At 46.1% G+C, this 17,432-nt stretch overlaps 1 pseudogene across 1 annotated transcript in view; it reads right to left on the bottom strand.

The window, feature by feature from the left end:
* Positions 1-17,432, bottom strand: part of LOC146797602 (cadherin-related family member 3-like) — a 706,232-nt pseudogene that overhangs the window by 199,299 nt on the left and 489,501 nt on the right. Inside the window, exon 13 of the transcript XR_014969047.1 lies at positions 13,190-13,419. The product of XR_014969047.1 is annotated as a cadherin-related family member 3-like (transcript). The remainder of the gene's footprint in view (positions 1-13,189; positions 13,420-17,432) is intronic.

Here is a 17,432-nt window from a genome sequence, read left to right as displayed (position 1 = left end):
GATGGCTGCAATGGCGACACACTTCTTCGGCGTTGCGAGACACTTCCGGAATGATGCGAGACGCTTCCGCTCGATGCGATGCTGCAGCGGTGACACTCTTTGCGAGATGCTCCGACAGCGGCTCCGACTGCGGCACGCTTCTCTTCCTTGCGTCGCGCTTCCAGCTCCTTGCGACACGCAGTCCCTCAGAAGGCCCAACAACAGCAGCTGGCACTTCCAAAAGACTCTGGGGAGCTGGGGGTGAAGTCCACTGGTCCTGGGACTTCGTTCAGGGGGCAAGCTCAGTTCAAGCCCTTGGAGATCTTTTCAAAGTACAAGTTGAAGCAAAGTCTTTAGTAGTCTTTCTCCTCTCCTTCAGCAGCAAGGCAACCACTGCAGGCCAATCCCCCAGGTCAGGGACAGTACTCCTCCTACAGCTTTCCCAGTGCCTTCTCCTCTGGCAGAGGTTCTTCTTGTTTCAGCAGGATCTAATTTCTTGGGAGCAGGGTCCCAATACTTATACCCCTAATTCCTTAGTTCCTCTGGGGTTGAGGGGCCTTTGCCCAGTCCAAACCAGTTCTTGAGCACTTTGTTGACATGACTCTGCCTTTCTATTCAGGGTGCAGGGCAGAGACATCAGCCGCTCCACAGGAGGTGGAGCCAGGATTGTGGTAGCAGAGCACAACCCTATTCAGAGCCCAGGTGTACTCCTCCCACCCATCTGACTGCCAATCTTCCTATTCACCACCAGGCTACCTAGCCCTGCCCCTCTGGGTTTCCCCAGCCCTGTCACTCACACAACCAGACAGGCAGATACACATCATAGCAGAGGCGGGCTGAAATGGTCAGGCAAACAAGTACCAACTTTCTAAAAGTGGTATTTGCAAACACAGAATATTAAAATAAACTTTACTAAAAGATGTATTTTATTATTCTGAGTTCAGGCATACTAAACTAGAATTTCTACCATGTTCCCTGGGTCTGTTAGGATCATAGAATGTAACAATTCTAACAGCCCATTCTGGCCTATGGAGAACAGGTAGCCTTACAATAGTGTAAAACGAAAATGGCTGTAATTCACTATTAGAACATGCCACACACATCAGGGCTTGCCCTACCTTATGCTTACAATGCACCCTGCCCTTGGGCCTACCATAGGGGTGACTGATATGAAGTTAAGGGAAGGTTTAGGGACTGGCAAGTGTGTGCACTTGCCCAGTCAGCATGACAGTACCAGACTGCACGCAGGTTCTGCAATGGCAGACCTTAGATACATTTTACCAGGCCGCTTCTGTGGGTGGCACAACCAGTGCTGCAAGCCCACCAGCAGCATTTGTATTTACAAGCCCTGGGCATTTCTGGTGCACTTTACTGGGGTCTGACAGTAAACCAAATAAGCCAATCATGGAATCACAACCAACATATACATTTGAAATAGGGAGCACTTGCACTGTGGCACTGGTTGGCAGTGGCACATTGCTCTGAGCAGCTAACACCAGCAAAAAAACATGAGGCACAGCGACAACAAGTGGAAGGGAGACTCACGCCAAGGTGCCAGGTCTAACACATGATCCCAGAATATGAAATGCTTATATTTGTGGCCCTGCTATACCATGAGAATACATTCAGCCGCCACATGATCTCACTTGCGATAGAGCATGGCACATGTCAGGGAGTAGGGGAACACTCATTATAAGCAGGCAGTGTGGTTCCATCTCACGTGAGTGATGGGCAGACATTTAGGATTCCCTCATGGCTGTTCATCCCATAGGGCACGCACTCTATGATTGGTGTAATGCATGCCACAGCCTACAGTGTGCAAGTGTTCAAACACTACAACATATTCATGCTTCCCCACACAGACACACACTATTTATGATCACAGGCTCAACCAGAACCTTTTTTGCAAGTTGCGCCAAATCTAGGCTGCAGTCTTTTGTCACTTGTGTAGTGTCCTCGTTAACTGTGCCATGTGGCAGTGGACAGTGCAATAATGTATTCACGCACAAGGATGAGTGGAGAAGTAAATATACGTTTTCTCAGGCTCTTCAATCGTCAGTGAGAGTGCTGGACTGCAACTCATTAGCAATAACAGCAAAGGGCTTTTTCACCAGAGAAAGATAGAAACTCACTAAAGTTTCTTAAATGAAAAATAATTCAATCGTATTGCTTTATTAACCTTCCAGCTTCCTCAGATTTGCTTGAAAACGCACCATTTGTCCACTCTTTTAAAAAAAAATCTATGCTCGCTCGCCGCAGAGCAGTACGACAATAATTTCTTGCCCACCACTTTCAAATGTCACCAGCCACCACTATTCTGGGGGCCCCATTTACCCCAAGGCCAATGAATATTTGTGAGAGGGGGTAAACCCATGTGTCCCTCATCACATTCTGCAAGGGAAGGGCATCATTTTGTGTTATGCCACTGTGTGATATTACACTTTGCACTGAACAATACTAGCCCAAACACCGGCATGCAGCCATCATGTGCTCTGTGATTTGATGTGGTGATTGTAGAAGGTAGGCCAATCGGAGGGGAAAGAAAGATACTGGCGCAGGCAGGCCAAATCAGATGATCACCTGAGAGGTGCGTTATCCTAGGAGATCATGTAACGGGCTACAAAATGACTTGAATAAAGAAAAGGAAAACATTACAAATCCCACAAACTGTTTGAGGCACATGGAAGGCTCTGCTAAAGCTTACCCAAGAGTTAGGTCAGCTCAGGCCACTAACAATGAAATATCCAATATGCAGTGTCACAAAGCAGAGAGGTAAAATGAGACGCACAGGGGGAAAGGCCACACTCACATCTAGTGTCCATCGATGGAAAAAAGAGAAAGACAAAAGTTTGGAACCACAATAAAGTATGCCTTATGAAGCTTTGGAAACATCAGGAGACCAAGGTAGGGCTAATGGTGTGCAAAATGTTCCCATTTGCTTTTGGGTAATTAGGCAAAATTTCAGCAAAATTACACAAAATTCTCCATAATTTAATGAAATGCACGCGCTTTTTTTTTGCAGGGTTTTATGTAGCGCGAACCTGACCCGAATCGGGTATCAGAACGCTGTACATAGCACCAGTTACCTTACATGAGGACTGTTGGACTTGGCCCTTTTTGCAGGGTCATCCCTGAACCTTTTGCCTTCCTACTATATTTTTTCTGACCTGTTGTTGGCTGTTTTATGACTGCTGACCAGTGCTAAAGTGCATATGCTCTCCCTATTGTAAATTGATATATGGATTAGTGATTCCATGATTGGCTGGTTTGGTTTACTTGTCAGACCCCAGTACAGTGCACCAGGAGTGCCCAGGCCTGGTAATCCAAATGCTGCTAGTGGGCTTGCAGCACTGGTTGTGCCTCCCACAGAAGCAGCCTGTTAAAGTGTGTCTAAGGCTTACCAGTGCAGAGCCTGTGTGCAGTCTGGTACTGCCATGCTGACTGGGCAAGTGCACCCACTTGCCAGTCCCTAAACCTTCCCTTTCCTACTATCAGACACCCCTATGGTAGGCCCAAGGGCAGGGTGCATTGTAAGTATAAGGTAAGGCGAGCCCTGATGTGTGTGGCCAGAATGGGCAGTTTGATTATTACATCCTATAATCCTAACTGACTCAGGGAACATGGTAGAAAATCGAGTTTAGTATGCCTGAACTCAGAATGATAAAATGCATCTTTTAGTGAAGTTGGTTTTAACATTCTGTGTTTAAAAATACCATTTTTAGAAAGTAGGTATTTTCTTGTCTAACCATCCAGGCCTGTCTCTGCTAGGTTGTGTATTCCTTGTCTGGAGTTTGAGTGACAGGGGCTGGGGAATTCCAGGGGGCTGGGGAACTCCCAAAGGTCAGGGTGAGTCAGCACTGGGCTGAATAGAGCTATCTGCATGTAGATGGGTGGGAGGAGCTGCACCTGGGACCTGAATAGGGCTGTGCTTTCCCTCCACAATGCTGGCTCCACCTCCTGTGGTGCGTCTGATGGCCCTGGCCTACACTGTCAAAGGAAAGACGGAGTCTTGTCAACAAAGTGCTCCAGGACTGACCAGAACTGGTTTGGACTAGGCAAAGGCCTCTCTGCCTTCAGAGAACAAAGAGAAACTGTGTATAAAAAGGGGGACCTAGACCCCAGAACTTTAGATTACTTTGGGAAACAAGAAGAAACCTTTGCTGAGGAGTGGAACCGGAAGAAACTGAGGAGAGACTATATCTAAGCTGAAGTGCTGCTTGGGGGATTGGCCTGCAGTGGTTACCTGACTGCCAAAGAAAGGAGAAAGTACTTTGTGTGCACCTTATTCAACTTGTAAAGGATCTCCATGGGCTTGGAAAAGAGCTTGCCTCCTGCTGAAGTCTCAGGGACAACAGACTTCACCCACCAGCTCCCCAAGAGTTCTTTGGAAGTGGCTGCTGTTTTGCGAGGCTTTCTGAGGGACTGCGTGTCGCAAGGAGCTGGAAGCGTGACTCACGAACAAGAAGCGTGTCGCCGAACTGCCGCTGCTGCTTCACAACACGAAGCGCCTCGTATCGCCGGAGAAGAGGATCAACGTCGTATCAGATGCTGCCGCATCACTGGGAAGCATGTCGTAGACTAATCGTTGAGGCATCGCAGATCCACCGAAGCACCTCGCATCGCCGGAGAAGAGGATCGACGTCGCATCAGATGCTGCCGCATCTCCGGGAAGGGTGTCACAGGGCCTGTCGTGGCTCATTGCCGGAGGAGAGGATCGACTTCGCATCAGGCGCCGCCGCATCTCTGGGAAGCATGTCGCAGGGCCTGTCGCGGCTCATTGCTGGAGAAGAGGACCGACGTCGCATCAGACGCCGCCACATCACCAGGAAGAGTGTCGCAGGACCTGTCTCGGCTCACATCGTTGTGGAAGCAACTCGCACCGCCAGGGGAGAGGATCGACGTCCCAACAGACGCCGCCGCATCTTTGGGAAGCGTTTCGCAGGGCCTGTCGCGGCTCGCATCGTGAGGAAACATCTCGCATCACCGGAGAAGAGGATCGACATCGCATCAGATACCGTCTCATCACCGGGAAGAATGTCGCATCAAGAAGAAAGCGCCATCTTTGTTTCTTTGCACCAGATCTTCAATGCATCACGGTCCTTGCAACACTTTCGTTGTCTTGCGTTACGCATCTTAAGGTACATTGAACTCTGAGTGTCGCATTTACCATCTTAAGAGAACTAAGCTAAGTCTACCATTTTAAAGTAACAGTATGGTGGATTTTTGTCGTTTGTGGTCTTGTGGACAGGGGGGTGGTTACTCCCATGTCCTTTGTCTAGTCTTGCGCCCGGGCAGGAGCCAACGGCTCCCAGAACTGGTTTGAGCTAAACTATGCACAGGGACACCAAATGTGCCCCAGGTGCAGACTTTCAGGCACTCTCAGAGTGCACCCACCCAGCCCCAATAAACTAAATCCTGTCTGTGAGGTGGTCACACCTCCCTGTGACATGAAGTCCTTTGTGCTGCCTTCCTCTGCTCGAGTTTGGTTCAGCAGCAGGAGGGCAGAAATGCGTCTCTGGTCGGCAGCATCCATTTTGTGCTGACCGGGTCGAGAAGGCTGGCACCGGATAGACCAGTGACCCCACGAAGCTGGCTTCAGAAGGGTGGAATCATACCTCCTACACTGGTTACCGGTGTGGAGGTATAATTCCTTTTTTTTTAACACTTTTTATTTGTCAACAAGAGGGCAACAAACGCAGCACATAATTTCATAGAGAAAAAAATAACAAAACAAAAATGATTACAGCACAAGAATTGAAAACAGGATGACATACATCACTAAACAACAAAGAATTGCCAAAACATAACAAATATCAAAATCAAACCCAGTTGCTATCACAAATGCCAATCTCTAAAATAGAAGCCCCCATATTGAATTTAAATGTTATCATAGAACAGGCACCCCTTACTTTTGCCAGTGCATATTCCATTTCATACGTTTCCCTAACCAGCATCCACCAATTACTTATAGAGGGAGGTTTTGGAGCAATCCATATCCAGGCAATTACCAACCTAGCGGCTACAAGTGTCATGACCAATCATAATTTCTATAACTGAAATAGGTGAATCTATCCCCAATCTCTGAGAGAATACTTGACCCACCTGCTGCCAGAATATCTCCAATTCCGGACATGTTGCAAACATATGCGTTATACTAGCTGCATACAAATCACATCTAGGACATTTCGTCCGAGCACTGGCTAATCTGGGCGAAGCCCATTTAGTTATTTTTTTCTGTTGTGTAATACAACAGGCATATAGTTCGAAATTGCTGTAGCCGCAAATGAATAGAATGAACTGAGTCATCGATAATACTTAGTGCTTGTTCTATGGCAAGTGATGTAACTGCTGTCCCCAGAGTCTTACTCCAGCGTTCTGCCAATCTTTCACCATCGCTTTGTCTATAATTAATGAAGCATGGAGGTATAATTCCATGGTGTTTGATACCAAACACAACATACTGTGTTTCAGCCGTTTTCGAGATAGCATTTACCGCAAGGTTATAATGCACCTCTACCTATATGTCTGGCTAAGTCCCAGACAACCCGGGAGAATGGTCTCTGAAGGCTGCAGAGGGGCTCTGCTCATGCAAGGGCACCCTCTCACGTAAAACCCAGCACCCTGCCTTCAGGATTGTTACGGCCTGCTATAAGGATGACTTATAAGTTTTAAGTGTAGTGACCTATAGATATAGTGAACCTATATCTAAAGTAAGTGGTGCAAGCACCAGCTTACACAGGTTGCAGTAACAGACCTGTAGTTCCATTTTGCATGGCCTCTCATGGTTGGCATAATACATGCTTTAGCCCATGGGAGGCCTCTGGGGTACCTATGCCCTGAGTACATGAGCACCATATACTAAAGACTTATAAGGGTACCCCAGTATCCAATCTGGAGTGTACCAAAGTAAATGCATAACAATTTTAAAGGAGAAAGCAGATAGACTGGGGTCCTGATTAGCAGGATCCCAGTCAGACTAGTCAAAACAGTGTAACATCAAGCAAAAAGTGGGAGTAACCATAAGAAGCAGATCCTACTTTCCTACAGGCAGGTCCTAGGCCGTGGAGGGCTTTGTAGGCATGTGTGAGGATTTTGAACTGGCATATCTTCTGTAAAGGCAGTCAGCAGAGGTCTCTCGGGTGGGAGGTGATGTGGTTTAGTTTGGGGAGGTCCAGGATGAGTCTGGCTGCAGCGTTCTGTATGGTCTGGATTCTTCTGAGGAGCTGGGTGGAGATGCCGGTGTAGAGGGTGTTGCCGCAGTTGAGGCAGCTGGTGATGAGGGTCTGTTGACAGTCTTTCTGGTGTTGGTTGGGATCCATCTAAAGATTCTGCTGAGCATGCAAAGTGTGTGGAAGCAGTAGGAGGCGACTGCGTTGACTTGTTGTTTCATGGCCAGTTGTCTGTCGAGGATGATGCCAAGGTTGCGTTCATATTCAGTCGGTGTGAGTGTAGGTCCGAATTCTGCAGGCCGTCAGCTTTGGTCCCATGCAGAGGTGTTGTTCCTGAAGATCAGTATGTCTGTTTTGTTAGAATTGAGTTGGAGGCAGTTGTCTCTCATCCATTTGACTACATTGGTCATGGCGTCATGAAGTGGGATTTGGAGTTGGAGGGGTCCTCAGTGAGTGAGAGGATCGGTTGAGTGTCGTCTCTGTAGGAGACTATATTTAGTCCATGGGATCTGACAACGTCTGCAAGTGGGGGTCATGTAAATGTTGAACAGGTTGGGGCTCAGAGATGACCCTTGTGATATGCCACATATCTAGTCTTTGGGAGCAGAGGTGAAGGGAGAAAGTCAGATGCTCTGTGTGCATCCTGTAAGGAAGGAAGCAATCCACTTGAGGGCGGCTTGCTGTATGACTATGTTGTAGAGTCTGTTGATGAGGGTGTTGTGGGAGACTGTGTCGAACGCCCCAGAGAGGTCAAGGAGGATCAGGACCATAGCTTCTCCACAGTTGAAGAGTGTTCTGATGTTGTCTGTGGGGACGATCAGCACAGTGTCAGTGCTGTGGTTGGCACAGAATCCTGATTGTGATGCATCCAGGAGGTGGTTTTGTTTTAGGAATTCAGTGAGCTGCTGGTTGTTAGCTTTCTCGAATACTTTGGCCATGTTGGGGAGCAGGGAGGGGAGATTGGATGATAATTTTAGATTGCTGGGGTCGGTGGAGGCTTTCTTTAGGAGGGGTCTGACATCTGCGTGTTTCCATCTGTGCAGGAAGGTTGCTCTGGAGATGGAGGTATTGAGGATGCTGGTGAGTTGCGTGCTAATTGAGTTCGTTACAAGGTTGTAGAGGTGGTGGGGGCAGAGGTCTTGGGCACCCCGGAGTGGATGGAAGACATGATGACTGAGATGGTCAGGGCAGTGAGTGGAGACCAGATCGTAATGGTTTGGCTGGTGTTCGCTTGTTGGTTGAGGTCATTGGGGTTGAGGGTGGAGGGTTGTAGGTTGAAATTGTTGTAGATGTTGATGATCTTGCTATGGAAGTAGTCCGAGAGGTTGTCGCAGAGTTCTTGGGAGTGGTGGATGGTGTTCTCTATGGCTATCAGGTTGGAGATGGATTCCTTGAGGACGGCGATGCTGCCGCCTTGTTTGTTGGCGCGGTCTCAGTGTACCATGCTGTAGCCTTCGGGAGTGGCGGTGGTGATGTTGGAGTTCATGCAGGGGTTGAGCCAAATTTCAGGGATAAGGACAACATCAATGGAGAGGGTGGCGATGGCGTCCCAGATTTCTGTGGCATGTCTGTAGAGGATAAAGTGGAGTGGTTGCGACATGTTCTTGGTCTTGTGGGCAGGAGCGGTGTTGGATCTTTCGTAGGTTGTGTTGCAGGAGAAGTGGCAGTGTCAGCAGGTGAAGGGTTCTTTGGTGGATCGTGGGGTGGAGGAGATATAGCTGTTGTTTCAGCATGTGGGGGCCAGGTCCAGGAGTTCCTTGGTTGTGTACCATCAGGTGGTGACAGGGAAAGGGTATTTCTGGGTGTTGTCCAACCGTTGGTGCTTTGGCAGTGCGCCTGTTGTACGTGCCAGCTGCGTGACCATACAGCAGCCTCCATTGGTGGTCCTGGTGGATGTGGCCTCCAGTCAGGGACCTAGAGAGGGAAGTGCAGGGACAGCAAGCAGCGCATGTGTAGCAGGCAGCACAGAGACAGCAGGCAGCAAAAGGGCGGGGAAGCAGGCAATGCAGTGACAGCAGGCAGAGCAGGGACAGCAGGCAGAGGAGAAGCAGCAGGCAGTACAGGGGCAGCAGAAAGCACAGGGATCGAGACAGTTGGCAGCACAGAGGCAGGGGTAGCAGGCAGTGCAGGGGTAGGGGTAGCGGGCAGCCCAGGGATAGGAGCAGCAGGCAGCGCAGGGGCAGCAGACAGCACAGGGGCAGCAGGCAGCACAGGGATCGGAACAGCAGGCTGTGCAGGGGCAGCAGATCGCACAGGGGCAGCAGGCAGTGCAGGGACAGCCAGCAGCACAGGGGTAGGGGTAGCAGGCAGCGCAGGGGCAAGGACAGGAGGCAGTGCAGGGGCAGCAGTCAGGCAGCCTAGGGGCAGCAAGCAGGCAGTGCAGGGACAGCAGGCAGCGCTGGGGCAGCAGGCACAGAAATTTAAGGCTGAGGTGAGCCAGGATTGCAGAGTGTCATTGGTCACCTCTGCGTTAGGGGCAAGCTGAGGGCGGCTAGCCTGAAGAAAATCCCCACATTTTTGGGTATCCAGTTTATGCTAGGGACGTTTCATAATCCAGTCAGAGATGGGCATCTGAATTTGACGAGGCAGGCGAAAAGCCAGGGGGATTATGAAGTAATCTGTCCAAGGCATGGAAAGTGGGGTTGCAGCCTGTAGGGAGCTAATGTTAGAAAAAAACGGGTCTAAGAGGTGACCAGCTGAGTGCATGGCACCAGACACCAATTGAGTTAATTGCAAAGCATCAAGATCATCTATAAAATTAGCAATGCCACAATCATGTGTAGCATCCAAATGAAGACTAAGGTCTTCCAAGGTTTTGAAATTAGCTTATTGATCAATGGGGCAATAAAGTTGATTAGTGCCTCCCTAAAAGCTTTGGAGGGATCAGGGAGACGATAAATGAGAAGCCCCAAAATGGTGAAATTGCTGTTCAATGAACAGCACTTTCGCAGTCTGGGATAGTGCAATGGGAAAGGCTACAGACATAACTATCTCTGTAGATCACAGCAATGACACCCTCCTTGCCACTGGTTCTATTGATGTTTTTCAAGTGGTAGCAGAAGGGGGAGTGCTAAGGCAGGTTCTGCTACGTGACATTAGCCGTGTTTCAGTTAGAAACTGGTCATCTGGGGCATTCTCATGAATGAAATCAAAGGCATTGGTGTTTTTTTCATCCAGGAAGCCACAATTAATGCCGTAGAGCTTGTACTCCGTGAGCTGGAAGAAATATGCGGAGGCGGCCTAAATGATAGGTATGGGAGAGCTAATCGAGAAACTGTAGGTCTTGCAGCATTAAGGCAGCTCATTGGGGCCCACTTCTGCTCGCTGCAGTGCCGTGAGGAGATCCTAAAAGCACAGAGTGTGTCAGGGAAGTAAACTAGCCTGTGGGAGATTAAGGAAACAGGGTGCATGACCCCTTGCACTGTCCAGATGCAGACGAGCACAGACGGATTGCTTTTGGCATGCCAGCGATGTACCCGCTGCACTAGTACGCTGCGTGTTCGTGCTGCTGCCTCCATGAAATATTAGAAAAGCTCTTACAGGCTCCTCCTAGGCCGGTCATTGATTGGTTCCCCCTTAACCAATCACAAAAGAGCAGCTGGCTTTTAAGTAGTCAACGCAGTAGTTGAGATACAAATACCCCAAATGCTAAAAATGGCAAGTGATTTTCTTTTTTTAAAGGTATAAAACGGAAATGTGCAAGATTGTGGCCAAATATCAACATTAGCCCCGAAGGCTGGTATGTCCACTCTGCTGCCGCTATGAAATACCAGTTATCTGGGTTAAATAAACACTTTTGTTCAATACAAACTACTATGGGAAATATGATTTAGAGAGGAGAAAAACTTAAAGTGTACACAATAGCTCATACACTGTATTTAAGAATTTGCTAAACAGAACAAAAGTCCTAGAAAAATGATTTCATACACTGCATATAACAAAATCTTACTCACAACGTAATGTACAAAATGCTGGATTTGATTGTTATATGTAATGTAAGGTGTAATGTAATGTAAGGTGGATTTGTAGAGTGTAGTTTGTCACCCGTGGGGGCATCCAGACGCTGCGCCACTGCTAGGATGCCACTGCATCAAAACCCTATGCCTAATTAGAGCAGGCGTAAGGAGTGATGCAGTGTATTAGGAATAGGCCTCCCCATGCATTGCTGGATTTGTGTCATGCTTGCGACACGACTCTAGCAATGCTTGACTTTTGCACCAACAGATGTGTAAAAATGTCTGATGCATCTGTCAATCCTTGCGCCATGGTGTGCTGTATTGTAAATGAGGCGCATCCATGGTGGCGGAAGGATTTTGCACTCAGGTGCAGGGAAACTGATGCATCTTTATACAGATGCGTCAGTTTCTTGTAAATAAACCCCACAGTAGTTGCTATATTTACTCCGTAGAAACACAAGACCAGATTAGCGAACACTTTGAGTCATGGCTGTGTCACTTTATTGCGCAGCTTTGATCCAAAATGCTAGTAGATATTTTCAAACCCATGCAAGGGGAGGAGGTGTTCCATGGGTGGAACATAGGCGTACCTATGCATCCGTTCATGGATTGTTCACAATCTCAAATTTACAAAGGTTTGTAAACCTGGGATTACGTGAAAAATATTTTTTTCTCCTTGTAATTTCATCTTTCTGTGTGGGCTGTAGCCCACAGAGAAAGAGGAAAATGCAGAGAAAGAATGTGTTTTGTGCAGAAAGGTATCCCTTTCTGCACAAAAACAACTTTCCTTGCAACACAGACACCCTTGCACTGTAGTGTATGGGTGTCTGCGTTGGTGCTAGGCTGAGAGAGCAGAAGGGTGCCATATTTTAGTAGATACGGTGCATTTCTGCGCTTCTCTTTCAAGCAACGCAGCACAGCAAGTTGCCTTGCTACACTGTGTTGTGTGAAAGTTTAGTAAATCTGACCCCGGATTCCTAAAAGCCAGTGTATTAATCCAGGGCCTGCTGCAAGGTTCTGATTGTCGCCTAAAGTTCACACATTTGAATCCTAACAGGGCCCACCCTAGTATTTCAGCCTTACGAGCTCAATAAAATAAATACAATTAATCGGTGTAGTTATTTAAACGATATAATATCAAAAAGTGCGTTCAGGCGATTTGCAGACATTTCAACGTGTGGCAAACACCGACAATCTCTCGATGCCGATGTTTGCTCCAAAGTGGTTGCTGCTTTGTTTTTATTTTTGACGCTTCCCTTCCTACCTAACCCACGGCCAATTCGCCACCTACAGCTGGAGCTCTTTTTAATTAGGCGCTGCAGTGCGAAATGCCCATCAGCAAGAATGACGCACACAGTCCGCGTACCCTTTCAATTCCATGTGATGTCTGTGCTGTGGCATTCCATCTTAATATCTTAACTCTAGAAGCATCGTGCTACCAAAATACTGCCATAAAAAATCGAAGACCAAAACATTGAGATGTGTCGATATATCGAAAAACAGCCATTTGAGATACAAATATTGTCAAAGGTATTTATATCACATACCCTTGTGCATAAATTTGTCAGAGCACAAAGACAAGGCTTTGCCTACACACAGCCCATTTGAACATGTAATACCAGAAAAACAGTTCGATGGACGTTGCAGGATGTACGGCGTTTGCAGTGCTTAATTTGTAAAATATTAAGTGCCAGGGCTCTGACCGGGAGGCCACTGCAGCTTGCACCACCCAACACCCTTGTCATTGCTGCCAAAACAACTACTAACCACCTCTCTCGCATGTAAATGCGACAGTTTAGGTATTTCCAGGTCCCTAAAGCTAAAGGTATGGCTGGGGAGGCAGGTATTTGCAATTTTATATGTATTTTGCATTCCTAAACAACTGTTGTTCTGCTCATCTCTAAATTAGATGAGCAGCGCCACCATGTGGTAGACTGTTCTAGGTATGGTGTTGACAATTAGGTGCCAGTGCCGAGCACCCTAAATCAATTAGGTGCCGGTGCTTAGCACCGGAAAGCCCCGGCTCAAATTAAGCACTGGGTGTTTGGCGTCACTGCCTCCATCACCACAAGTCCATTTACTTACTGTTGCCACGTTTCGCTTCGGAGCCACAGGGTCACAGTCGACGGCCTCCACAGCCAGTGTGTACTGCGGGGTGGTTTCATAGTCGGGGTTGGTCGTCAGTTCTATGGCTCCAGTTTCTCTGTTGATCCAAAATAGTTTAATGGTCTCAGTGTCACCGGAAGTGATTCCGTATCTCACGCAGGGGGGTTTGTCCTCATCTGTGGCTCTTACTGTTCCTACCACGTAACCAGCTGAAATGTTAAAATAGAAAGTGGGTGAGCTCTGAAAGGGGTTCATTGTACTTTGCAATTCTTTATATCCCTTTATGTGCCTGGGCCTCTGCCGCCTCTTACTGCGTTAAATCTGCTTTTTTTACATGCAATATGTTGATTTTAATAAGTAGGAGACTTAATCTCCCAAAAACCTAGACAGTTACTTTCTACTTAAAGATGTGTTGACATCCACGTGTGCCATCATTAATCACATGTCATAACCAACAAAAAGCACCTAGAAATGTCCCAAAAAGTCCATGCACTGGGAATTAAGTGCCTGCTACCACCTCTGGGCAGTGACTGGTTCCCCAGCCAGATTCCAAGCTCAAGGGGTTAAAAGCACCTGCTTCAGAGTTCTTTCTGTGCCCAGAAATCTTCAGGCAATAATAAAAATGTCAAATTAACTTTGGTGAATAATATTTCTGCTAAACAGATACGTGTTTTGTCTCATAAGGCAGGGCAGAGGGTTAATGTGCCTGCTGCAAAGCATGTGTGACACAGGCGCGGTGCGTCCATTGGGGCGTTGGGGCATTTCCCCCCCGCCCGCCCGCGCCCGCAGCTCCCTCGGCGGCTCTGAACTTAAGTAAACTGACTCAGTTTACTTAAGTTCAGCGATGCTGAGGGAGAACTGACAATCATGTTGTACATTCAGAGTCTGAAGGGGGTGGACGGTCCGGCGTCATGTTGACTGACATGCATTGTCAGACCAGCCAGGGACAGGCAGCAGCACAAGTGCGCATGTGCACTTGTGTTTGCACTGGCTTGCGCATGCCCATTAGGAGCCCCTCGGTCTCCTAATGGGCAGGCGGTGGGCGAAGAGTATCCGTGCCCTAAGCCAATCCTATGAACGGGTAAAAGGTGCCTTCAAGGGATTTATTTGAAATACTCTGTTCTATTGCTTTTGATATATATTTTTAACTGCAAGAATTATTGATAAACTCGCCAGAGAGATATTATTCAAATGTATTTTAACTAAGAAATATTTTTGTTCCTTGTGAGGACCTAAGAACCAATGAACCAATCACAAAACAATAAATATTCAAAACACGGGTATATATAGAAAAAGGTTTTATCTTTTGAAATTTATCAAGGGTACTACACAGTTATACAAACAATGTAACAAGAGGAAAATAAATACAATTGTATAATCCTTCAATGTCACTATTGTAAACACTTCTTCTCATTGTACATTATTTTCCAGAAGAGACTGTGAATGTCGACGTTTCAGTCTCTATGCATTTGTCCATGAGACCATCTTCAGGACTATCATAAATTTAAACAGTTGACCCCTGAATGGGGTTTCCAAAGATTCAAGAATTATAGAATACAATTGATACGTATATGTCAAATAGATAGTCGTTCTGTAGCTTTTGTTTAAGGTGAATAATCGTCAAAAGATACAGGTAAGTGAACTCTGGTGCTTTTTGCACGGTGTAATTAAATTTCCAGTCCCCAGCAACTTCTCAATTGAAGAAGTTTATTCTGTTAAGTTTAGTATTAGACGTATTAGTATACTAATCCGACGGCAGACTGCCGAATTTTCGCTGTGCTACAAAACTTAACAGAATAAACTTCTTCAATTGAGACACACACACACACACAAACACACACACACACACACACACTCTCTTCTTTTCTCTCTCCTAACACATTTTCTTGAAAATGCACCATTTACCCACTCTTTTTTCAAACTTTTCTCGGGGGGGTTCCCCTTTTAGTGTTCGGGCTCGCTCGCTGTGTTCACTCGCCATGATGCTCGCCCACAAAGTTTACGCCTTACCACTTTCAAATGTCACCAGCCTCCACTGGTGTGACATGCAGATCACAGAATAGTATTGCATGTAGATAACTCTGTGCGTTACTGCTTTTATCAAAGAGATACATTTGTTACTTGCAGTTATATGCTACAATCCTTTTAATATAGTATAGTGAGCTATGAACTGACATCAATGCGCAGCAGGCAAGCTGCACGGCATAGGTTTAAAATCTATGTTTTAACTCCTTTCTTTCGTTATCCTAAGGTTGCTAAAAGAGTTTGTTTGAGTATAAAAAATTCTTATTAGTAAAGGCAACACCAACCTCTGTGTTAGGTTTTAAATCCTGAGTTTGTGTTTCTCTAGACCAAAAACTCTTAAAATATACTGGCTACCAGTATGGATGACAGATGACTCCTACAGCTTGCAGTCCTCATTGTCTGATTGATTTACACACTTGTTTAATTCATTGTCTCTGTATAATGTGTGTGTGATGAAAGGTTTTCTGACATCCTTCCTTGGTATAAGTAGTACTATAAATTAAATAAAATACACGTGTAGATAGATAGATAGATAGATAGATAGATAGATAGATAGATAGATAGATAGATAGATAGATAGATAGATAGATAGATAGATAGATAGATAGATAGATAGATAGATAGATAGATAGATAGATAGATAGATAGATAGATAGATAGATAGATAGATAGATAGATAGATAGATAGATAGATAGATAGATAGATAGATAGATAGATAGATAGATAGATAGATAGATAGATAGATAGATAGATAGATAGATAGATAGATCCATGGAACCTACAGGAGTCACTCATTGTTTTTCCTACTGATACTCACTGCCTCACTGTTGGAAGCATTGCAAAGCACAAATACTGTTCTTCGGAGATCTGCGAGTGGTATGCAATGTAAAAACACTTCAGATAACAATAGAATTAAGAGGCATAAAAAACCTGAAGTTCAAGTACCAAGCTGTAATTAAAACAAGCATTTGCAATGCAATCGGTCTCGCCTTTGGGACCTTATATGTATTGAGCTATTCAGCACATTAGCCTGGGTGCTGAAACATCTACTGTTCTTTAACAAAAGGGAAAGTAAGCACCAAACTCCGTGACACATATGGGAACACATGGAGAGAAATATTGCCTTTCAGCAGGAAATCGTACAGTCCAAAGCTCTGTTTTTAATATAAAATCAGGGCCCTTCGGTGGTCATATCACTGAAAATACAAGATTTGAAGAAAATATTATTGTCTACGGGGACTCATGGAAGACAATTTCTATGGACTGGAATCTAGAGAATACTAAAGTGATTCTGGTATTTTACTGACCTCTGCTGGTCGTTTTCTATCAAGAAAGTTTATAGAGGCAGTTGCCAGAAAAATTATAAAATACAAAGTGTTGTAATTATGAAGGAAATACAGACTCCACAGCAGGTAAGTCCAAGTATCCTTTATTCTGATCATCCACTCTCCATCTCACAGGAATGGTACTCCAACATTCTAACATCAACTCCCTGGAGGGGACCAAGAACTGGGGATGGACAGGGAGGGCCGGAACAAACCATTACAGGAAAACCACATTACTGTTAAATTACAACACATCTCCCTATGTAGGGGAGGATTACCAGACACTAAGCTCACAATGTGTTCACAATTCTATCCTTGCTCCATGTCTGACCATTTTCCAGACGAACTACATTCCTGCCAGACTTGTCCACCCGTATGGGAGCCCCATACTTACTCGACCCTGGTTGCACATGAGTTGGTTTCCTGACCATCACCGAAGTGTCTGTTTCAAAATCTACATTTTTGACACCATGTTTGACATCGTACCAAACATTGTATTTCTGTTGATGACGCTCTACTTTCTCTTTGCTCTGGCTTAGATCAGGCAATACACTTTTCCCACCTCCAAACCATCTAGGATACATTTTGGTACTAGGCTCCCTCCCTCTCAGGAACACAAAAGGAGATACTCCAGTAACAACATTGGGAGCGGTGTGGTATGCCCACAACCACTCTCTTAATGAGTCTTCTACATTGAACCCATTTGTGATAGCTAGTTGAATGTGTTCTTTCACCATACGATTCACCCTCTCAACTAAGCCATTGGCTTTCGGACAATAGAGTGCAGTCTTTTCATGCCTTATATTCAGTTCTTCCATGAATTCTCTCATTGTCTCAGACACAAACTGCACCCCATTGTCTGTCACAAGAG

This window comes from Triturus cristatus, chromosome 9, assembly GCF_964204655.1.
Source record: "Triturus cristatus chromosome 9, aTriCri1.1, whole genome shotgun sequence".
NCBI classification, from domain to species: Eukaryota; Metazoa; Chordata; class Amphibia; order Caudata; family Salamandridae; genus Triturus; species Triturus cristatus.
Note: the sequence above shows the minus strand (reverse complement) of the source record. Positions and strands in the feature narration are given on the sequence as shown.